This window comes from Coregonus lavaretus (genome assembly GCF_964263955.1).
Source record: "Coregonus lavaretus genome assembly, chromosome: 6".
Taxonomy (NCBI): Eukaryota; Metazoa; Chordata; class Actinopteri; order Salmoniformes; family Salmonidae; genus Coregonus; species Coregonus lavaretus.
Genome location: NC_139993.1, coordinates 49,933,398 through 49,956,104, shown reverse-complemented (window position 1 = coordinate 49,956,104; position 22,707 = coordinate 49,933,398). Strand labels below are relative to the sequence as shown.

At 43.7% G+C, this 22,707-nt stretch overlaps 1 protein-coding gene across 1 annotated transcript in view; it reads left to right on the top strand.

Annotated features, from left to right (window-relative positions):
* Positions 1-22,707, top strand: part of LOC311130646 (transforming growth factor beta receptor type 3-like) — a 149,827-nt gene that overhangs the window by 58,845 nt on the left and 68,275 nt on the right.

Sequence of the window (22,707 nt, the reverse complement as noted above, 5' to 3'; positions counted from 1 at the left end):
GCTGCCCATGACACGTACACAGGCTGCCCATGACACGTACACAGTCTGCCCATGACACGTACACAGGCTGCCCATGACATGTACATAAACTGCCTGTGATCATGACCTTCAGTCGCAGATGGAGGGGATACTCAGACACATAAACATTTCACTGGACATCTGATTTACTAACTCTGCCTAGTCTGCCTCCGCTCCTGTTACCAACATGAACTCTGTAAGCCTAGAGGGGGATGGAAAGTTGCCTGCACAAAGTAATTGCAGTCATGCATCTCCTGTCTCCTTAAGGTAAGCTGGCCTACTCCGTATTGAGACAAACACGAGGGAAAGTTTGCTAATACCGACATTCAAATCCATTTTATTCAGTCCTTTCAGGGGGCATGCTAATTCATCACCCTCTGCTCTACGTAATTAGGTTTTTCCTCTGTTTGCTTAGGAGTGTGTGTTGGATGCTTGTTGATGTCAGAGTTAGTACAGAGGTAGCTGGTCAGTCAGGGCAGTCAGTGATTATGGAGAGTTGTTTTCCCCAGTCTCTTCTCTGCCTCATGATGGAAGAGGGAGTGGTGACTGGCCCGTAGAACGGACTGTGTGTGTGGTGTGTTTTGATGTTTACAGTGGATTGGCCTGCAGCACAAGCAGGGGTCTGTGGCTTGCTCTGGCTGAGACTCTCTTCTCTGGCTGGGCTGTTTGGGCTCAGGGGCCGATGTGGAACATGTCCTTTTCTGTTTTGAACTGACTGTGCAGCAGCCAGGGACTGTTTTTTCAACTGAACTGACCTATCAAGTCAAGTACACAGCTACAGTGAGGGGAAAAAAGTATTTGATCCCCTGCTGATTTTGTACGTTTGCCCACTGACAAAGACATGATCAGTCTATAATTTTAATGGTAGGTTTATTTGAACAGTGAGAGACAGAATAACAACAACAAAATCCAGAAAAACGCATGTCAAAAATGTTATAAATTGATTTGCATTTTAAATGAGGGAAATAAGTATTTGACCCCTCTGCAAAACATCTTAGTACGTGGTGGCAAAACCCTTGTTGGCAATCACAGAGGTCAGACGTTTCTTGTAGTTGGCCACCAGGTTTGCACACATCTCAGGAGGGAGTTTGTCCCACTCCTCTTTGCAGATCTTCTCCAAGTCATTAAGGTTTCGAGCCTGACATTTGGCAACTCGAACCTTCAGCTCCCTCCACAGATTTTCTATGGGATTAAGGTCTGGAGACTAGCTAGGCCACTCCAGGACCTTAATGTGCTTCTACTTGAGCCACTCCTTTGTTGCCTTGGCCGTGTGTTTTGGGTCATTGTCATGCTGGAATACCCATCCACGACCCATTTTTCGAGTTTCTCACCCAAGATTTGACGGTACATGGCCCCGTCCATCGTCCCTTTGATGCGGTGAAGTTGTCCTGTCCCCTTAGCAGAAAAACACCCCAAAAGCATAATGTTTCCACCTCCATGTTTGACGGTGGGGATGGTGTTCTTGGGGTCATAGGCAGCATTCCTCCTCCTCCAAACACGGTGAGTTGAGTTGATGCCAAAGAGCTCGATTTTGGTCTCATCAGACCACAACACTTTCACCCAGATTCATTCAGATGTTCATTGGCAAACTTCAGACGGGCATGTATATGTGCTTTCTTGAGCAGAGGGACCTTGCGGGCGCTGCAGGATTTCAGTCCTTCACGGCGTAGTGTGTTACCAATTGTTTTCTTGGTGACTATGGTCCAGCTGCCTTGAGATCATTGACAAGATCCTCCCGTGTAGTTCTGGGCTGATTCCTCACCGTTCTCATGATCATTGCAACTCCACGAGGTGAGATCTTGCATGGAGCCCCAGGCCGAGGGAGATTGACAGTTATTTTGTGTTTCTTCCATTTGCGAAATATTGCACCAACTGCTGTCACCTTCTCACCAAGCTGCTTGGCGATGGTCTTGTAGCCCATTCCAGCCTTGTGTAGGTCTACAATCTTGTCCCTGACATGCTTGGAGAGCTCTTTGGTTTTGGCCATGGTGGAGAGTTTGGAATCTGATTGATTGATTGCTTCTGTGGACAGGTGTCTTTTATACAGGTAACAAGCTGAGATTAGGAGCAATCTTTCTGATTGAGAGGGGGTCAAATACTTATTTCCCTCATTAAAATGCAAATCAAATGTATAACATTTTTGTCATGCGTTTTTCTGGATTTTGTTGTTGTTATTCTGTCTCTCACTGTTCAAATAAACCTACCATTAAAATTATAGACTGATCATTTCTTTGTCAGTGGGCAAACGTACAAAATCAGCAGGGGATCAAATACTTATTTCCCTCACTGTATGTCCACGTACAGAGTTTCCTCCAAACCCAACTTCCACCCAGTAGTAACACCTTTTTGCACCTTGTCTGTACAGACTGTGCACCTCCAAGGTGCACCTTCAAGTTCCACTGTCTACACAGGGGAATTGATGGAACATAAGATCCATATAAAACCATGATCTTCCGTACAGTCAGGCCTATTTGTAACTATTTCTCAAAATGATTATTCTAATTGGACATTGGGTATAGGTTCAAGATATTACTGTAAATAGGTTTAGTTGCATGAGTCTCTCTTGTTACCAGGATGTGGTCCATGATATCTCTATCCTTATAACCATGCATCTGGTTTCCATGGTTACAGGGAGGGGCAAAGAGGAAGGAGGATAGGGAGCAGGAAGAGGAACAGGATGTACACCAGGGGTCTCCAACAGGTCGATCGCGAGCTACCAGTAGCTCGCAGCCCAGCTATGAGTAGCTTGCCAAACAATTCTGAAAGTACATGCAATTTTCACGTGTTCCATCGCAAACTGTACAGACACCGCAAGCTCCCAGCTACTATTTAATCAATGCAACATTGACATTATCCCACCCCTGGTTAGCAACTATTGTCTTAAAAAGCCAAACCTAACACAATATCTGCCAATTAATTTCCAGCAATATTGTCTTGTCTGTCTGTGTGGTGCGCTTGTTTGTCTATCACTCCGTGTGTAGCCAGTTAATGTGATTATTGTCTTCTGGGTTGACAGAAATACTTTCCCCAAAACATTCTAAATTAAATGTTAACTACAAAGTAGGCTTACCTGGCAGAAGTATATCTTGAGTAAGAATATATTTTGTATCTATTGTTATTTGCAAACTTTGCCATGAAATGAGCAGAAGCAGTACAGAACCATCGCTAGACCAGGACATTAGACATAACATTCCTCACTTGCTAGATGTGCAATTAAAAGGGCCAGCTGAGAAATTAAAGGGGAACTACACTCAAAATAAAAATGTGTTCTTCCAGACCTAAATAAGATGGTCTTCTGATGTGATTTAAGCATTGACATGGACTCAGAACATCAAATGTAGTTGTTTTTCTATGAACAATTGTCATTTTGAAAATGAAAAACAAAGCAAAATCTAAAACCAGGAAAAATAATACTGAGAAAACATAATTTGGGGGAAAATATCTGAGTTTATAGGGCCCGTCTTAGAGTTGTTTATTAACCATTATTTTACCAGGTATATTGGCAGAAAACATAGTGCACTACTTTCTCTTGTACTCTAAGGACCCGGGGAAGAGTTGCAGGGGAGAGGAGAAGAATGTTCCTATTTGAAAGCAAAAAAAAAGTGTAGTTTGCGACATGTTTAATTTTTTAAAAGTAGCTCTCATGCTAGAAAAGGTTGGAGACTCCTGATGTACACACACAGAACACACACACACATCACACACACCAGCTGCATTCTGTCAGGCCTGTTCTATATCCTCTCCACATCTACGTGTGAAACCCTCATGCTTTTTGAGTTCTTCCACGTTTTTACTTCAGAAGTGAGAGAAATTAATAGTTTCCTACCATGCTCCCAGTGAGCCCATTTTGTATGGACATACACCAGTCAGAGGCTGCATCACTAAATGGCTCCCTTTTCCCTGTATAGTGCACTACTTTTGACCAGAGCCCATCAAAAGTAGTGCACTATGTAGGGAATATGGTGCCATTTGGGATGCTGTCAGAGGCTCTGGGCCCTTATCCTTCTAATAACAGAGAGAAATGCACAGCTGCATTTGCCTGCTTCACAATATGCTGCCTCCTGGCTGCTGTCCAATACTCCATGGATAAATTGGCTAATTAAGTGAAACAGAACACCTCGGTGGTGACTGTGCATGTAGGTCTGACTCTGACAGTGATAGGCTCACATTTATACCTCTCAATGTTCAAACAATAACAAATAATCTCTGATGGAACACACCACGAGGTCTACTCTTTTGGGGACCTGAATATTGACTGGTTTTCACCAAGCTGTCTGCTCAAGAGGAAGCTTCTCACTGTAACCAGTGCCTGTAATCTGGTTCAGGTTATTATTCAACCTACCCGGGTGTTTACAAACACTACAGGAACAAGATCATCCACATGTACTCTATTGATCACATTTTTACTAATATTGTAGAACTTTGTTCTAAAGGTGTATCCGTACCCATTGGATCCAGTGATCACTATATATCCAGGAAAGCCAAAGTTCCAAAAGCTGGGCCTATAATAGTATATAAGACTAACTCCTGAGTGGCGCAGTGGTCTAAGGCACTGCATCGCAGTGCTAACTGTGCCACTAGAGATCCTGGTTCGAATCCAGGCTCTGTCGCAGCCGGCCGCGACCGGGAGACTCATGGGCGGCGCACAATTGGCCCAGGGTAGGGGAGGGAATGGTCGGCAGGGATGTAGCTCAGTTGATAGAGCATGGCGTTTGCAACACCAGGGTTGTGGGTTTGATTCCCACGGGGGGCCAGTATAAATAGATATGTATTCACTAACTGTAAGTCGCTCTGGATAAGAGCGTCTGCTAAATGACTAAAATGTAAATAAGAGATTATACAAAATATTTTGCTGTGACTCTTATGTGGATGGTAAAAATATTTGTCGGTCTGATGTGATTAATAAGGAGCATCCAGACACTGAACTTGTTAAGAAACTGACTGGCTGACTTACTGCAAATTGAGAAATGATGTGACTAAACTCAACAAAAGAAGAAGAAACTGTATTATGAAGCCAAAATCAATTATATAAAAACGTTGGAGTACTTTAAATGAAATTATGGGCAGAAAGAAAAAATCTTTCATAGAGTCAGATGGCTTATTCATCACAAAACCATTTGATGTTGGCAATTATTTAAACGATTACTTCATTGGCAAAGTGGGCAAACTTAGGTAGGAAATGCCAACAACGAACAGTGAGCCATCGTACTCATGCATAAAAAAACGAATAATGAAAGAAAATCATTGTAAGTTTGAGTTATGTAAAGTTAGTGTGGGAGAGATGGAAAAATTATTGTTATCGATCAATAATGACAAACCTCCTGGAAATGACAACTTAGATGGAAAGCTACTGAGGATGATAGCTGACTCTATAGCCACTCCTATCTGTCAAATGTAATCTGAGCCTAGAGGAAAGTCTTTGTCCTCAGGCCTGGAGGGAAGCCAAAGTGGTACCCAAGAGTGGTAAAGCAGCCTTTACTGGTTCTGACAGCAGACCTATCAGCTTGCTGCCAGCTCTTAGCAAACTGTTGGAAAAAATGGTGTTTGACCAAATACAATGTTACAGTGCATTCGGAAAGTAATCAGACGCCTTGACTTTTTCCACATTTTGTTACGTTACAGCCTTATTCTAAAATGTGACTCGTTTCAGGAAACTAGGCGTATGTCGCGCATAACTACTTCACAGGAGCACCATTTGAACGTTAACTGTATTTTTTAAATCAAAATGCGTTTTTTAGCAGAAATGCTTTCATGTGCCTTAATAACAAACGTGTATGCCATCTGTAAATACGAATAAAATGGTTAAATTATGAGCCTAGTTGGTTTAGCCACAGAAAAAGACAGCAACCTTCCCCCTAGCCATGATTGGCACAGATAATGAGTGGGATGGACATGCCGAGAGATGAATTCGGATTGGTCTGCCATGTAGCATGCTTCTGTCTATAGTATGAGCTGGTCAGTATGTGTAGGTAATCCTTTCTAACGCAGCTTTTTTGAAAGATATCACGTAGTAGAACTGCATAAGTGTTGCTCTCCAATTTCTGGAGGACCGAGTTTTGAAATCAGTGGAATTAGAGTATGATAGCTAAGGAGATGGAGAAAATTATTGCGTTTGATTGCAAATATGCAGACGGAGTCGAAAAGAGAGCACAAAGAAGGCTGTTGCATAAAACACCTGTCTCCTGATTACATCTTCAAACTAAGGGGAACCATGGCTTCCGTGACAGAGAGGGAGAAGCGTCCATCCATGTATACGGGTAAGAGAGTCTAGCTAGCTACATTTTCAGATATTACACATTTCTAATTTTGTCAGAAAGTCATTTTAATTTCAAGTTAAAGTGAACTGTTAGCTAGCTAGATAACGCTAGCTGGCTGGCTAGCTAGCTAATATTACGTGTATGATCTGTGTAGTAATATTATTCGTATCTCAGAGCCATTTGCATTGCTAGTTATAGCCTAATGTTAGCTAGCTAACATTGAACCTGGTTGGTTAGCTACCTGCAGATTCATGCAGGGTAGTTACGTTATGAGTTGGGATTATGGTTCATTGTTTAGCTAGCTAGCTACATGTCTAAACAAAAGACTCCACTATGCAAGTAACTATTTCAATAGAATGTTTATGATGTCACTGCGATAACTGTCGTTAGACGTAGCTGGTAAATTCGCTCTGGCTATCTACTCCGATTTCAGTGCGCTCTTGCCTGAGTGTGCCAGAGCGCAGAATAACTGACGAATTTACGAACGCTCAACACCCATTGAATATGGCCAGTGTCAGTAAACATAGGCAAAAAAGTGTAATTACATATTTGCCAGCAGCACAGTTGCAGTCAGCAAAGCCCTAGATAACATAAAAACAGCCTAACCAGCTCTGCTAGGGCGAGTAAAATGGTCAGTGAGCTGTTCTCTCATTTGTGTCTGGAAGTAGCTAGCAAGCTAGCCAATATTAGCTTGGGTGCTTGACTACCGGAGTGCCAAGTCTAGGTCCAAAAGACTTCTCAACAGCTTCTACCCCCAAGCCATAAGACTCATGAACAGCTAATCATGGCTACCCGGACTATTTGCACTGCCCCCCCACCCCATCCTTTTTACGCTGCTGCTACTCTGTTAATTATTTATGCATAGTCACTTTAACTCTACCCACATGTACATATTACTTCAACTATCTCAACTAGCCGGTGCCCCCGCACATTGACTCTGCACCGGTACCCCCCTGTATATATAGCCTCCCTACTGTTATTTTATTTTACTTCTACTCTTTTTTTCTCAACACTTTTTTTGTTGTTGTTTTATTTTTACTTGTTTTGTTAAAAATAAATGCACTGTTGGTTAAGTGCTGTAAGTAAGCATTTCACTGTAATGTCTGCACCTGTTGTATTCGGCGCATGTGACCAATAACATTTGATTTGATTTGATTTGCTGTTAGGTCAGAATGCTCGGATGAACCATACTCCTCCGCAAAAGAGTCCAGTTTGCGCTCTGAATGATCCAAGTACGAAACGCTCTGAATTTATGAACGTACAATCTGACAGCACTCTGAGTTTACGAACTCCCAGAGCACACTCTGGCACTCCAGATAAAATTTACAGTATATATAAGCCAGCCTTTAGTTTTGAAACATTTGGTTGTTTAGTACATAGCCTCACATGTGAATCCTTAAAGTGATGGGTGAGGCTAAAGCTTAAGAGGGTGTGAACGATGCTGAATGGGTGTAGACAAAGAAGAGCTCTCCAGTAGGTACCAAAACATTCAAGGACCATTTTCTCAAAAGTGAGGTTAGAAGTTTATCAACTTTCAAATTGTGCTACATAAGATCGAGCCGGTCGGTCACAAATTGATGAAATTATATATTTTCCTCATCAATGTACACACGGTACCCCATAATGATACCCCATGAAGCGAAAACAGGTTTTTCGATATTTTTGCTAATTTATAAAAAATAAAAACAGAAATACCTTACTTACATAGGTATTCAGACCCTTTGCTATGAGACTCGAAATTGAGCTCCGGTGCATCCTGTTTCCATTGATCATCATTGAGATGTTTCTACAACTTGATTGGAGTCTACCTGTGGTAAATTAAATTGATTGAACATGATTTGGAAAGGCACACACCTGTCTATATAAGGTCCCACAGTTGACAGTGCATGTCAGAGAAAAACCAAGCCATGAGGTCAAAGGAAGTGTCCGGAGAGCTCAGAGACAGGATTGTGTCGAGGCACAGTTGTGGGGAAGGGTACCAAAAAATGTGCAGCATTGAAGGTCCCCAAGAACACAGTGGCCTCAATCATTCTTAAAAGGAATACGTTTGGAACCACCAAGACTCTTCCTAGAGCTGGTCGCCCGACCAAACTGAGTAATCAGTGGAGAAGAGCCATGGTCAGGGAGGTGACCAAGAACCCAACGGTCACTCTGACAGAGCTCCAGAGTTCCTCTGTGGAGATGGGAGAACCTTCCAGAAGGACAACCATCTCTGCAGCACTCCACCAATCAGGTCTTTCTGGTAGAGTGGCCAGACGGAAGCCACTCCACAGTAAAAGGCACATGACAGCCCGCTTGGAGTTTGCCAAAAGGCACCTAAAGACTCTCAGACCATGAGAAACAAGATTCTCTGGTCTGATGAAACCAAGATTGAACTTTTTGCATGAATGCTGAGCGTCACATCTGGAGGAAACCTGGCACCATCCCTATGGTGAAGCATGGTGGTAGCAGCATCATGCTGTGGGATGTTTTTCAGCGGCAGGGACTGGGAAACTAGTCAAGATCGAGGGAAAAATGAACGGCGCAAAGTAGGAACAGGCCGGGCCGGGATGGGCTGGCGACGCGCACCACTGGCTTGGTGCGAGGGGCAGGAACAGGCCGGGCTGGCGACAAGCACCACTGGCTTGGTGCGAGGGGCAGGAACAGGCCGGGCCGGACTGGCGACGCGCACCACTGGCTTGGTGCGAGGGGCAGGAACAGGCCGGGCCGGGCTGGCGACACGCACCACTGGCTTGGTGCGAGGGGCCGGAGCAGGCCGGACCGGGCTGGCGACGCGCACCACTGGCTTGGTGCGAGGAGCAGGAACAGGCCGGGCCGGGCTGGGAACACGCACCACTGGTTTGGTGCGAGGAGCAGGAACAGGCCGGGCCGTGCTGGTGACGCGCACCACTGGCCTGGTGCGAGGAGCAGGAACGGGCCGGACCGGACTGCGAAGGCGGAATGGAGGTCTGGAGCGGAGAGCTGGCACAACCCGTCCTGGCTGGCTGCCCACTTTCGCACTACACGTGCGGGGCGCTGGCACAGGACGGACTGGGCTGTGCACGCGCACTGGCGATACAGCTCGTAGAACTGCCGCAGGATACGCGGGACCGAGGAGGCGTACTGGAGACCAGGAGTGTTGAGCCGGCACACCCCGTCCTGGCTGGATGCCCATCTTCGCACGGCACGTGCGTGGTGCAAGCACAGGACGTACAGGACTGTGCCGGCGCACTGGCGACACAGTACGTAGCTCCACATAACATGGAGCTACGTACCAAAATGTTCTTGGGGCTGTCTCTCGGGCTTCTTCCTCGACCGGCTTCCTCTGTGCTGCCGTTGCTCCTCTCCTGCCTGGGCATCTACCTTTGCCCATGGCCCTTTCCCCGCAAATATCTCCTCCCATGACCACCATTTGCCCACCTGTGACATGGCAATTCGCTCTTCCTGGGCACGCTGCTTGGTCCTCGTTTGGTGGGATCTTCTGTCACGATCGTTCATGAACGGGACTGACCAAGGCGCAGCGTGATATGCGTACATGTTTATTAAATATTAAACACAACGACAAAACAACAAACAAAACGAAACGTGAAGTCCAAGGCAGCACAACACAACATACCTTAACTGGAACAAGATCCCACAACCCACTAGTGCCAATAGGCTGCCTAAGTATTGTCCCCAATCAGAGACAACGAGCTACAGCTGCCTCTGATTGGGAACCACACCGGCCAACATAGAAATACACATAATAGAACACCAACATAGAAATACCCAACATAGAACATACACACCCTGACTCAACATTTAAGCGTCCCCTGAGTCAGGGCGTGACAATGATCATGAGGAAGGTGAGGGATCAGCCCAGAACTACACGGCAGGACCTGGTCAATGACCTGAAGAGAGCTGGGACCACAGTCTCAAAGAAAACCATTAGTAACACACTACGCCATCATGGATTACATTTACATTTTACATTTTAGTCATTTAGCAGACGCTCTTATCCAAAGCGACTTACAGTTAGTGGGCCCCCGTGGGAAACGAACCCACAACCCTGGCGTTGTAAGCGCCATGCTCTACCAACTGAGCTACAGGAGGGCCCTAAAATCCTGCAGCGCACGCAAGGTCCCCCTGCTCAAGCCAGCGCATGTCTGGCCCGTCTGAATTTTGCCAATGACCATCTGGATGATCCAGAGGAGGAATGGGAGAAGGTCATGTGGTCTGATGAGACAAAAATAGAGCTTTTTGGTCTAAACTCCACTCACCGTGTTTGGAGGAAGAAGAAGGATGGGTACAACCCCAAGAAAACCATCCCAACCGTGAAGCATGGAGGTGGAAAAATCATTCTTTGGGGATGCTTTTCTGCAAAGGGGACAGGACGACTGCACCGTATTGAGGGGAGGATGGAAGGGGCCATGTATCGCGAGATCTTGGCCAACAACCTCCTTCCCTCAGTAAGAGCATTGAAGATGGGTCGTGGCTGGGTCTTCCAGCATGACAACGACCCGAAACACACAGCCAGGGCAACTAAGGAGTGGCTCCGTAAGAAGCATCTCAAGGTCCTGGAGTGGCCTAGCCAGTCTCCAGACCTGAACCCAATAGAAAATCTTTGGAGGGAGCTGAAAGTCCGTATTGCCCAGCGACAGGCCCGAAACCTGAAGGATCTGGAGAAGGTCTGTATGGAGGAGTGGGCCAAAATCCCTGCTGCAGTGTGTGCAAACCTGGTCAAGACCTACAGGAAACGTATGATCTCTGTAATTGCAAACAAAGGTTTCTGTACCAAATATTAAGTTCTGCTTTTCTGATGTATCAAATACTTATGTCATGCAATAAAATGCAAATTAATTACTTAAAAATCATACAATGTGATTTTCTGGATTTTTGTATTAGATTCCGTCTCTCACAATTGAAGTGTACCTATGATAAAAATTACAGACCTCTACATGCTTTGTAAGTAGGAAAACCTGCAAAATCGGCAGTGTATCAAATAAATATTTCCCTTTATTACTTTCCAACCCCACCACCCCTTCCCTAATTGGAGTAAACTAGTGAAGAATAAATGACTGATGATTGGTTGAAATGGATAATAAGAAGATTGTGGGAGCTGTACTGTTAGATTTCAGTGCAGCCTTTGATATTATTGACCATATCCTGTTGTTGAGAAAACGTATGTGTTATGGCTTATCAACTTCTGCCATGTCGTGGATTCAGAGCTATCTCTCTAATAGAACTCAGAGGGTTTTCTTTAATGGAAGCTTCTTTAATGTCAAACATGTAAAGTGTGGTGTACCGCAGGGCAACTCTCTAGGCCCTCTACTCTTTTCTGTTTTTACCAATGACCTGCCATTGGCATTAAACAAAGCATGTGTGTCCATGTATGCTGATTGTTCAACCATATATGCATCAGCAACCACAGCTAATGAAGTCACTGACACCCTTCAAGAGTTGTAGTCTGGTTTGGAATGGGTGGCCAGTAATAAACTGGTCCTGAACGTCTCTAAAATGAAGAGCATTGTGTTTGGTACAAATCATTCCCTAAGTTCTAGACCTCAGCTGAATCTGGTAATAAATGGTGTGGCTGTTGAACAACTTGAGGAGACTAAATTACTTGGTGTTACCTTAGATTGTAAACTGTCATAGTGAAAATATATACAGTTGAAGTCGGAAGTTTACATACACCTTAGCCAAATACATTTAAACTCTGTTTTTCACAATTCCTGACAAAATTCCCTGTTTTAGGTCAGTTAGGTTCACCACTTTATTTTAAGAATGTGAAATGTCAGAATAATAGTAGCGAGAATGATTTATTTAAGCTTTCATCACATTCCCAGTGGGTCAGAAGTTTACATACACTCAATTAGTATTTGGTAGCATTGCCTTTAAATTGTTTAACTTGGGTCAAACGTTTCGGGTAGCCTTCCACAAGCTTCCCACAATAAGTTGGGTGAATTTTGGCCCGTTCCTCCTGACAAAGCTGGTGTAACTGAGTCAGGTGTATGTAGGCCTCCTTGCTTGCACACGCTTTTTCAGTTCTGCCCACACATTTTCTATAGGATTGAGGTCAGGGCTTTGTGATGGCCACTCCAATACCTTGACTTTGTTGTCCTTAAGCCATTTTGCCACAACTTTGGAAGTATGCTTGGGGTCATTGTCCATTTGGAAGACCCATTTGCGACCAAGCTTTAACTTCCTGACTGATGTCTTGAGATGTTGCTTCAATATATCCACATAATTTTCCTTCCTCATGATGCCATGTATTTTGTGAAGTGCACCAGACCCTCCTGCAGCAAAGCACCACCACAGCATGATGCTGCCACCCCGTGCTTCACGGTTGGGATGGTGTTCTTTGGCTTGCAAGCAACGCCCTTTTTCCTACAAACATAACGATGGTCATTATGGCCAAACAGTTCTATTTTTGTTTCATCAGACCAGAGGACATTTCTCAAAAAAGTACGATCTTTGTCCCCATGTGCAGTTGCAATCCGTAGTCTGGCTTTTTTATGGCGGTTTTGGAGCAGTGGCTTCTTCCTTGCTGAGCGGCCTTTCAGGTTATGTCGATATAGGACTCGTTTTACTGTGGATATAGATACTTTTGTACCTGTTTCCTCCAGCATCTTCACAAGGTCCTTTGCTGTTGTTCTGGGATTCATTTGCACTTTTCACACCAAAGTACGTTCATCTCTAGGAGACAGAACGCGTCTCCTTCCTGAGAGGTATGATGGCTGCATGGTCCCATGGTGTTTATACTTGCGTACTATTGTTTGTACAGATGAACGTGGTACCTTCAGGTGTTTGGGAATTTCTCCCAAGGATGAACTAGACTTGTGGAGGTCTACCATTCTTTTTCTGAGGTCTTGGCTGATTTCTTTTGATTTTCCCATGATGCCAAGCAAAGAGGCACTGAGTTTGAAGGTAGGCCTTGAAATACATCCACAGGTACACCTCCAATTGACTCAAATGATGTCAATTAGCCTATCAGAATCTTCTAAAGCCATGACATCATTTTCTGGAATTTTCCAAGCTGTTTAAAGGCACAGTCAACTTAGTGTATGTAAACTTCTGACCTACTGGAATTGTGAAACAGTGAATTATAAGTGAAATAATCTGTCTGTAAACAATTGTTGGAAAAATTACTTGTCATGCACAAAGTAGATTTCCTAACCGACTTGCCAAAACGATAGTTTGTTAACAAGAAATGTGTGGAGTGGTTGAAAAACAAGTTTTAATGACTCCAACCTAAGTGTATGTAAACTTCTGACTTCAACTGTAGATTCAATGGTTGTAAAGATGGGGAGAGGTATGTCCGTAATAAAGAGATGCTCTGCTTTTTTGACACCACACAAAGCAAGTCCTGCAGACTCTAGTTATCGTCCAGTCATATGGTCCAGTGCTGCAAAGAAAGACCTAGTTAAGTTGCACCTGACCCAGAACAGAGCGGCACGTCTTGCTCTTCATTGTAATCAGAGGGCTAATATTAATACTATGCATGCCAGTCTCTCTTGGCTAAGAGTTGAGTAAAGACTTCTTGTTTTTATAAGAAATTCCAAATTGTTTGCAGGGAGAGAGGGAGAGAGGGAGAGAGGGAGGAGGGAGGGGAGGGAGAGAGAGAGAGAGAGAGAGAGAGAGAGAGAGAGAGAGAGAGAGAGAGAGAGAGAGAGAGAGAGAGAGAGAGAGAGAGAGAGAGAGAGAGAGAGAGAGAGAGAGAGAGAGAGAGAGAGAGAGAGAGAGAGAGAGAGAGAGAGAGAGAGAGAGAGAGAGAGAGAGAGAGAGAGAGAGAGAGAGAGAGAGAGAGAGAGAGAGAGAGAGAGAATTCTCCACCAGCAGATCCCTGATAAGACTTGTAAGAACCAGGTCGAGGCTGTGTGTTCAGCAGCGTGGGAGGGAAATACTGGTCTCGGATAAAGGACAGAATTATTTTGTGGCACATTTGCAGGACATTAGATGCGCCACTTGTAATGTTAATAAGTAACCCAGCTGGTAGCGAGTGACTGAGTGAGTCAGAGAGAGAAAGAGCATTTCCTCAAGGTGGCGTTTCCCATGTCACTGGCTTGTGTGTCAAAAAATGTGTGCTGATATTTTGTGAATAAACAAACGTCATTCTGTCGTAGCAGCAGAGAGATAAACAGTAGAGGTCTGAGTGAATCTCCTAGTCTAGGTCTGTGTCCCAAATGGCACCCTATTCTCTATTTTGTGCACTACTTTCAATCAGGCCGATAAAGTATTGCACTATATAGGGAATAGGGTGCAATTTGGCATGCACACATAGTCTGGGTCTGGCTGTATGATTGGCTGATAGGGCTGAAAATAAACAAATCGAGGGAGAGGGCCCGGACAGCAATCTCTCTCTCTCTCTCTCTCTCTCAAAATCAAATCAAATTGTATTGGTCGCGTACACATATTTAGCAGATGTTACCGCGAGTGTAGTGAAATGCTCCCAACAGTGCAGTAATACGTACCAATACAAAACACGCAAATCCCAAAAAGAAAAAGAAAGGAATGAAGAAATATTAGAACGAGCAATGTCAGAGTCCGGACTATAAATATATATATATATATATATATATATATATGATGTTGTGTATAGACATTATGGGTACAGCAGTAGTTATATAGGATAGGCCTTGACTAGAATACAGTATATATATACAAATTAAGTGGGTTAAACAGTATGTAAACATTATTAAAATGATCAGTTTTCAATGACTATGTACATAAGGCAGCAGTCTCTTAGGTGCAGGGTAGAGTACTGAGTGGTACTCAACTGTCTCTCACTCTCACACATTTCACTCACTCACTTAAACACACACACACACACACACACAGGCCATTTTGTCTAATCAACTTCCCAAAGGCAAACATCAAACGAGAGATTATTTGCCGTGGATCAGCGTGAGGCTTAGCAGATGATTGTTTTATCAGTTGGAATTCATAGATACTGTAGCTGCTCTGAGCTCTGCCTGGAGGGTGACTGGCTGTACAGCTCCCCAGGCACAAATGGATGATAGCACAGCTCCTAAAGGACAGAGGTGTGGTGTAACATCTCTTTAGGCACTAAGAGTTGATTACAGAGAATACAGCTTCTATATGCGAAGATTGGAGTGGAACTGAGGGACACTACAAAGGGCAAGAGACAGGTCAAACAACCTAGTGTACTGTAAATATACACAATGCCACCACTACTACTCTCTCTCTCTCTCTGGTAACATAGTTATTAGAGAACTAATTCTAACAGTAAGAAAATACTATTCCAAACCTCTTGGAATAGGGTAATTGTAGGGTGTGTTCGTAAATTCACTCTGGAGTGCCAGAGTGCGCTCAGAGTGTGCTCTGGGCATTCGTAAATGTAGTGTTGTCAGATTGTCAGTTCGTTTCGCTCTCGGAGTGTTCAGAGGGCACACTGGATGCTCTGGCCGAGGAGTAGAGTTGATCCGAGTATTCTGACCTCACAACGGCAGTCAAGCGCGCAAGTTAACTGGCTAAAGTTGGCTAGCTTGCTAGCTACTTCCAGACACAAATGGGAGAACACCTCACTCTGACCCTTTTACTTGCCCTAGCAGAGTTGGATAGGCTGTTTTCATGTTATCTAGAGCAGGGGTTCTCAAACTTTTTTTCACTCACCACGTCTATTTCTGTGGGCACAAGCACTGTTCATGACAAAAACTGTTCACACACCTCATGTTGGTTGAGAGAATGTTTCAGTTTTAAAGCTCATTTTCTTGCAATTCTATAAATGTAGCAATGTCTAATGTGTATTCATGTGATATTTGAGACAAAAAAATTACAACAAAATCTTTGGGCTAAAAAACCTAAATAAAAAAACGTTAGCTGACATGGGCTAGTTGATCTGGACATTTCTGACAAGTTATAAATAGCTCTCTAAGGTCTGCAATGACTAACATGACAAGAGGAACTGATGATGCACTACCCAAATTTCGAATTTGCACCTTGGTGGTCATATTCAGGTCATATTCAATGGTTGTTGCGCATTCGTAAATTTATCAGTTATTCTGGGCTCTGGCACACTCAAACGAGAGTGCTCTAAAATCGGAGTGAATTTACGAACGCACCGTAGTAGCAGAGAACCACATTTCTCTAGTCATCTGCCTCTTAATAAACAAGCAGCGATGGCACTGTCATCACCAGAGTCAGATGTCAAAACAAGCACTGACACAGCTATCTCTTCAGATCTATCTCCTCCTGGGTGTCCTGACACTGTGTTATGCTGAGCACACATATTATAGATGTATGGTTTATTTGAATAATGCTGACTGACACCCTGTAAAGGATCATTTAACATGTTCAATGGATATGAAGTTATATGATGGCACCTCTAGAATTGTTGTTCCCATGGGGATCAGAAGGGTTACTGTACATGACGTGAATGCACAGCATTCAGACAGAGATCTGGGTATGAGATCTGGGTCTGCATCATTCCCTCCTTGATGGAGCGTTGTTTTCCTCTGCATCCCCTAATTCCCCTGCCAGTCTACCTTATCACACCCTGATTACTATCATCCCATGAAGAAATATCTGCTCCTGAAGTCTTATCTGTCTGTGTGTCTCGGTGTGTATGTGTATGACCTGGGGTTGGAGGTTGGAGGCAGACTGATTAGCATCACTGTGCAGTGGAGAGTCTCCAGGTAGTGGCTCCAACGGCCCTCAGATCAGCAGGGTGACGGCCTGTGGGGTGCTGATAAGAGCAGTCAACAGGTTCCCTTCTTTGGCAGCCCTCTGAGTTGCTCCCTGCTATCTACCCCCACAGAAAGTTCTGCCCCTCTACTGTCTGAACAGTGATCCAGAAAGAACCAAGATACAGACAACACAAACACATGCATGCACACACACACACCTATCTGATAAAGCTAGATCTTAATGTTCATGGGATAAGTTCCAGGCAATGCAAGGCTTTTCCAACAGTCTAGTCTTTTCTGCTCTCGTCTAGTGCTGTCTGTCTGCTGTAGAGGAGTGATGATTGTGTTGCTGAGCATCCTGTTTTGAGCATGCCGCGACATGTTTCCCCAGGCCTAGTTATAGAATATGGCAAGTCACCGTATGGTGATATACTGTAGTCACGACCGAAGTTATTGGCACCCTTGATAAAGATGAGCAAGAAAATACTATAAAATAAATAATACAAATAATGAGCTATATTGTATGCTCAAAAAATACACAATTAAATTATTTTATAGTAATACAATTGTTCAGATACAAATATTTTGTTTTTGTTTTTGTTTTCAATACTCTGGCACCCACCCCTTGCGAGGATAATTGCGCTGAGCCTTTTTCTAAAATGTTTATGAGATTGGAGAACACGGTGGGAGGGATCTTAGACCGTTACAGAATCTTTCTGGATCCTTGATATTCTTCGTCTGCGCTTACGGACTGCCCTCTTCAATTCAAACCACAGTTTTTCAATGGGGTTTAAGTCCGGAGACTGAGATGGCCATTACATATGCTGATTTTGTGGTCAATTAACCATTTCTTTGTGGAATTTTATATGTGCTTGGGGTTATTGTTTTGCTGGAAGATCTACTTGTGGCGAAGTTTCAGCCTCCTTGCAGAGGCAACCAGGTTTTGGGCTAAAATGTCCTAGTACAGAGTAAAGTTCATGACCTTAACAAGGGCCCCAGGACCAGGGGAAGCAAAATAGCCCTATAACATAAAAGATCCACCACCATATTTTACAGTATGTATGAGGTACTTGTCTGCATATGCAGACGCCAAACCTACCACTGGTTTGCGTGGCCAAAAAGCTCTATTTGAATTTTTCTCTGAGCAGTTGTATTAGTATGAAATAAAATATAATTCCAGTTGTGACTTTATACAGTATATCAACCCAGTTACAAAGGGCTACTAAGAGGTACTATATACAAAGTCATTAGCCATCATATAGGCAGCTGCTCCAACCAACTGTATTTCTGTTATAATAAAGTGCCTGCTGCTTTCATTCTGAAGTTGATTGACCATTATTATTATTTGCCGAGGGAGGGAGGTAGAATATTTTGATAGATTAGTCTTACTGGCTGGCTAATTGAAGGATGTTTTGAGTTAGCACTGAGGACTGTCAGACTCATAATTAGTTCTGTCAATAAAGGAAACCACCCTGTTCCCAGTTTTTGCAGCCAGGGCTACTGAAAGCTGGAGGTTTGTGGGTGTGTACATGGGTACATGGGTACGTGTGCGTTTGCGTGTGCATGTGATAGTGTCAGGTCTGACTGACTGGATGGTGGTGTAGAGAGAGAGGTCTCTGACAGCTGTGTTATAGTAGTACTGGGGTACAGACTGCTTATTACCAGTGGGCTGTGCATACATTGGTTATGAAAGTTTGACTTTACTATGCTGGTGTATTATGAATGCTTGGTCGTGAAACATAATTTACTGGGACCTGAAAGGTCATGAAATTGCGTTCAGAATGCTTGACGCAGGCGGCTAGCCAAATGCCTTGAATCATGCTGTAGTTATTATTGTCTGACTTGGAATATGTTTTCGTCATACCTTAATACTGTAGATATCCACAGCCTAGTGCCTGTTTACATCAATTGGATCCTCCTCTCTTTGCGTGTTGTATTGGCATTCGTTGAAAATATGAATAATTGTTTATATAGTAATTAACTGAGAGTTTTGTATTTAATGGAATATTTTCCTTGTTTACGTCGGTATGCTCTGACCAGTCACGGTATGCTGCCTGGGACTGGCCTAGCGTGCCGGGGCTGGCAGCAGCTGTCATCCTGTGAGGGGTTTGATTTCACTGTAACGTGATAGGTCCAGACAAGCCCCCCTCCCTCCCTGTCCCTGGCCAGTCACTAGCATGGCTACTTCTCAAATGACACCCTAATTCCTACATAGCACACTAGTTTTGACCAGAGCCCAGACCCACCTAGGCTCTGGTCAAAATGTGTACACTATATAGGGAATAGGGTTCCATTTGGGACACAGCCCATGTGTCCTGGGCCTGGCTATGACTGTAATGGACCCTGGTCCCCCAAATCCCTGCACCAGCCTCCCAATCATCAATCAGGCTGGGCTTTCAGGCTCCTGCTGGGGCTCTCAGAGTCTCTCCATAGGGCCTCTAGTCTCCACAGGTGCCTCTGGAGGTGCGTGGCAGTCCCAGGTCCCAGGGCCAGGGCCACCTGATCCTAGCCCAGAGAACAGGCGTGTAGCTGGTAGTGCTGAGCGATTAACCTAAATTTAGGTTCTTTTTCTTTTTTTAAACAACTAATTGACCGACATCGGTTCAATTATTATTGTCGGTCAATTAGTTGAATTCCATTTTTTTAAGGCCTATCCTTTTTCGCACAGTTTCTCTAGAGATAAATCAGATCCAATCTGAACTGTGCGATCTAGTAGGGAGTTGTAGTTTCCAACAGGCCAATATTCTACATAGTTTAGCACATAAAATGTGGTCATTAACAACAATGACCATAATCCATTGCTCGTCTACTTGTCCGGTCTGTGTTTCTTTTATGCCTGCTACGGAAGAGAGAATAGTGCGTGATCGTGAGGTGACATTGAGAGCAGCTGTTGCTTCACAAGGTATCTCTACCTGAAAATATATTATCTAAGTGATTGATAGTTGGTATTCAGCAGTCATAAAAGTGTGCCTTATTTACTTTGAAGAACTACAAAATAGTGATTTTGTCAGACAGCATAAGCAGCAGCTCTATAGAGATGAGATGATGACTAGAAACGTGTTGAAAATCCCAAATTGTTTGCATAGTCAACTTACACACAGCTCTGACACACACACTTACCCCACCAGACATGCCACCAGGGGTCTTTTCACAGTCCCCAAATCCAGAGCAAATCCAAGAAAGCGTACAGTATTATATAGAGCCATTATTGCATGGAACTCCGTTCCATCTCATATTGCTCAAATAAACAGCAAACCTGGTTTCAAAAAACAGATAAAGCAACACCTCACGGCACAACGCCTCTCCCCTATTTGACCTAGATAGTTTGTGTGTATGTATTGATATGTAGGCTACGTGTGCCTTTAAATTTTTTTTATGTAGTTCTGTCCTTGAGCTGTTCTTGTCTATTAATGTTCTGTCTTATGTCATGTTTCATGTTTTGTGTGGAACCCAGGAAGAGTAGCTGCTGCTTTTGCAACAGCTAATGGGGATCCTAATAAAATACCAAAATACTTGGAATGAAATAATAAAGTCATCAAATAAAGAAAATGATATATACACAACAACTGAAATATGTATCAAAGTAACATAATGTGAGTAAATTATGGTTAATAAGTGATAAGCAGTAATGGGCAAACATTACCATCATGGGACTTTTATTAATTGTTTTATTCTGTGCTGTTACAGCATTCAACCCACATAATGCATAGTGCATTTAATGTTATTATTTTCTAATAATCTAACCAAAACCGAACCGACCTCAAAAAGCACTAATCACTTAGCACTACTAGCTGGGCTTTGATCACTGGGGACTCTGGTCCTTTTCTCTTCACATCCTCCATGGGTCCCGGGCCCTTGGCCCTGCATGCTGTGACGTCTAAATCACATTACCACAGGCTGAGGAGCACAGAGTGCAGACCCAGTCAAAGTCCCCACGCGGGGTTGTGTTGGGTCTGCAACCATGACAATGGTTCCGGATGGAATCTGGATGGAAGGCATCTCAGTCTCTCTGTGGGCAGATAGAGACACACAGCATCTGCTGCTCAGCTCTCCTCTGTCCTCTACACATCTGGCTAGTAGGAGAGGAGATGGGGAGTGGGGACTGGGAGTGTGGACTGGCAGTGGGAGTGGGGACTGGGAGTGTGGACTGGGAGTGGGAATGGGAAAGTGGCTGTAAGTTTCAATGCTTCCACAGCTGATAGATTGGTATCACGTAATCTCCCCCCTTCCCACATTGATAAGTGTGAAAGATCACGAGTTGATGCATTCCTCAGTTGATCTATAATGTCTGGAAGTTGACTGGCTAAATGGCCTCACAGGTCTTCTCCAGGTATTTCTACGTCAGTGACCCTCCCATGGGCACATTCAGTCTGACGTGAGAGAGTGTATCACAACACAGTTAATCTTATTATTTTAGACTCTCTGGCACTACTTTCTCTTAACCTTTGCCATTTTGTTTCCCCACAACTGTGTTTATGTCTTTGCTTTCAGGTGACTCACTTCTTTTGGAATTGTTTCTGTCTGCTGCTAAAATTCCACAACTCTCTTTCTCTTTCTCTCTTTATTTCTCTCTTTATTTCTCTCTCTCTCTCTCTCTCTCTCTCTCTCTCTCTCTCTCTCTCTCTCTCTCTCTCTCTCTCTCTCTCTCTCTCTCTCTCTCTCTCTCTCTCTCTCTCTCTCTCTCTCTCTCTCTCTCTCTCTCTCTCTATCTCACCCCCACCTTCCTCTCTCTCTCCCTGGTCAAAGCCAAGGCCCCTGGAGCCAGCTGTATATGAGAGCAGGTATGATTATATCTGAGTTGCCTTGCGTTAGGTTATTCTCCCAGGAGGGATGCAGAGGCTTTTTCCAGAGTCTGGACAGAGGGGGAGGTTTAAGTAGATTAGATGTTCATCTACAATTTTCCACAAGGACAAACATGAAGAAAGGGGTGAGAAAAAAAGAGGAGAGAAGCTATGCAAGACTTACTTGTGGGGCTTTTGTCTCACTTGTTGTGTGACTGCATGTGTGTTTGTAATTGTGTGTATGTGTCTGGCTCAGAGCGTCTCTGAGCCAAGCCCCCTTGGAGATAAGCGTTCTGTAATTTCTTCCATTCGTCTCTCTCCGAGGCCCTTTTTATTATGATTATTGCAGCATTTTTATGGCCCATATCGCTAAATACTCTAATTTGTGCTCCTCCTCCTCTCCCTCTCTTCTCGAGGGCCTCAGTCCTTTATATCTGTGGGAGACTATGATCAAGAGGCTTTGAAGCCATGCATCTACTGTCTTTAGTACTATATTCTCTCTGCTGTGTCTGTCTCTAATATATTCTCTTTGCTGTGTCTCTCTCTAATATATTCTCTCTGTTGTGTCACTCTCTAATATACGCTCTCTGTTGTTTCTCTAATATATTCTCTCTGCTGTGTCTCTCTCTAATATATTCTCTCTGTTGTGTCACTCTCTAATATACTCTCTCTGTTGTCTCTTTAATATATTCTCTCTGTTGTTTCTCTAATATATTCTCTCTGCTGTGTCTCTCTAATATATTCTCTCTGCTGTGTCTGTCTCTAATATGTTCTCTGCTGTGTCTCTAATATATTCTCTCTGCTGTGTCTCTAATATATTCTCCCTGTTGTGTCTCTCTCTAATACATTATTTATGCTGTATCTCTCTCTGATATATTCTCTATGTTGAGTGTCTCTCTCTAATACATTATTTATGCTGTATCTCTCTCTGATATATTCTCTATGTTGAGTGTCTCTCTCTAATATATTTTCTCTGCTGTGTCTCTAATATAATCTCTCTGCTGTGTCTCTAATATATTTTCTCTGCTGTGTCTGTCTCTAATATAT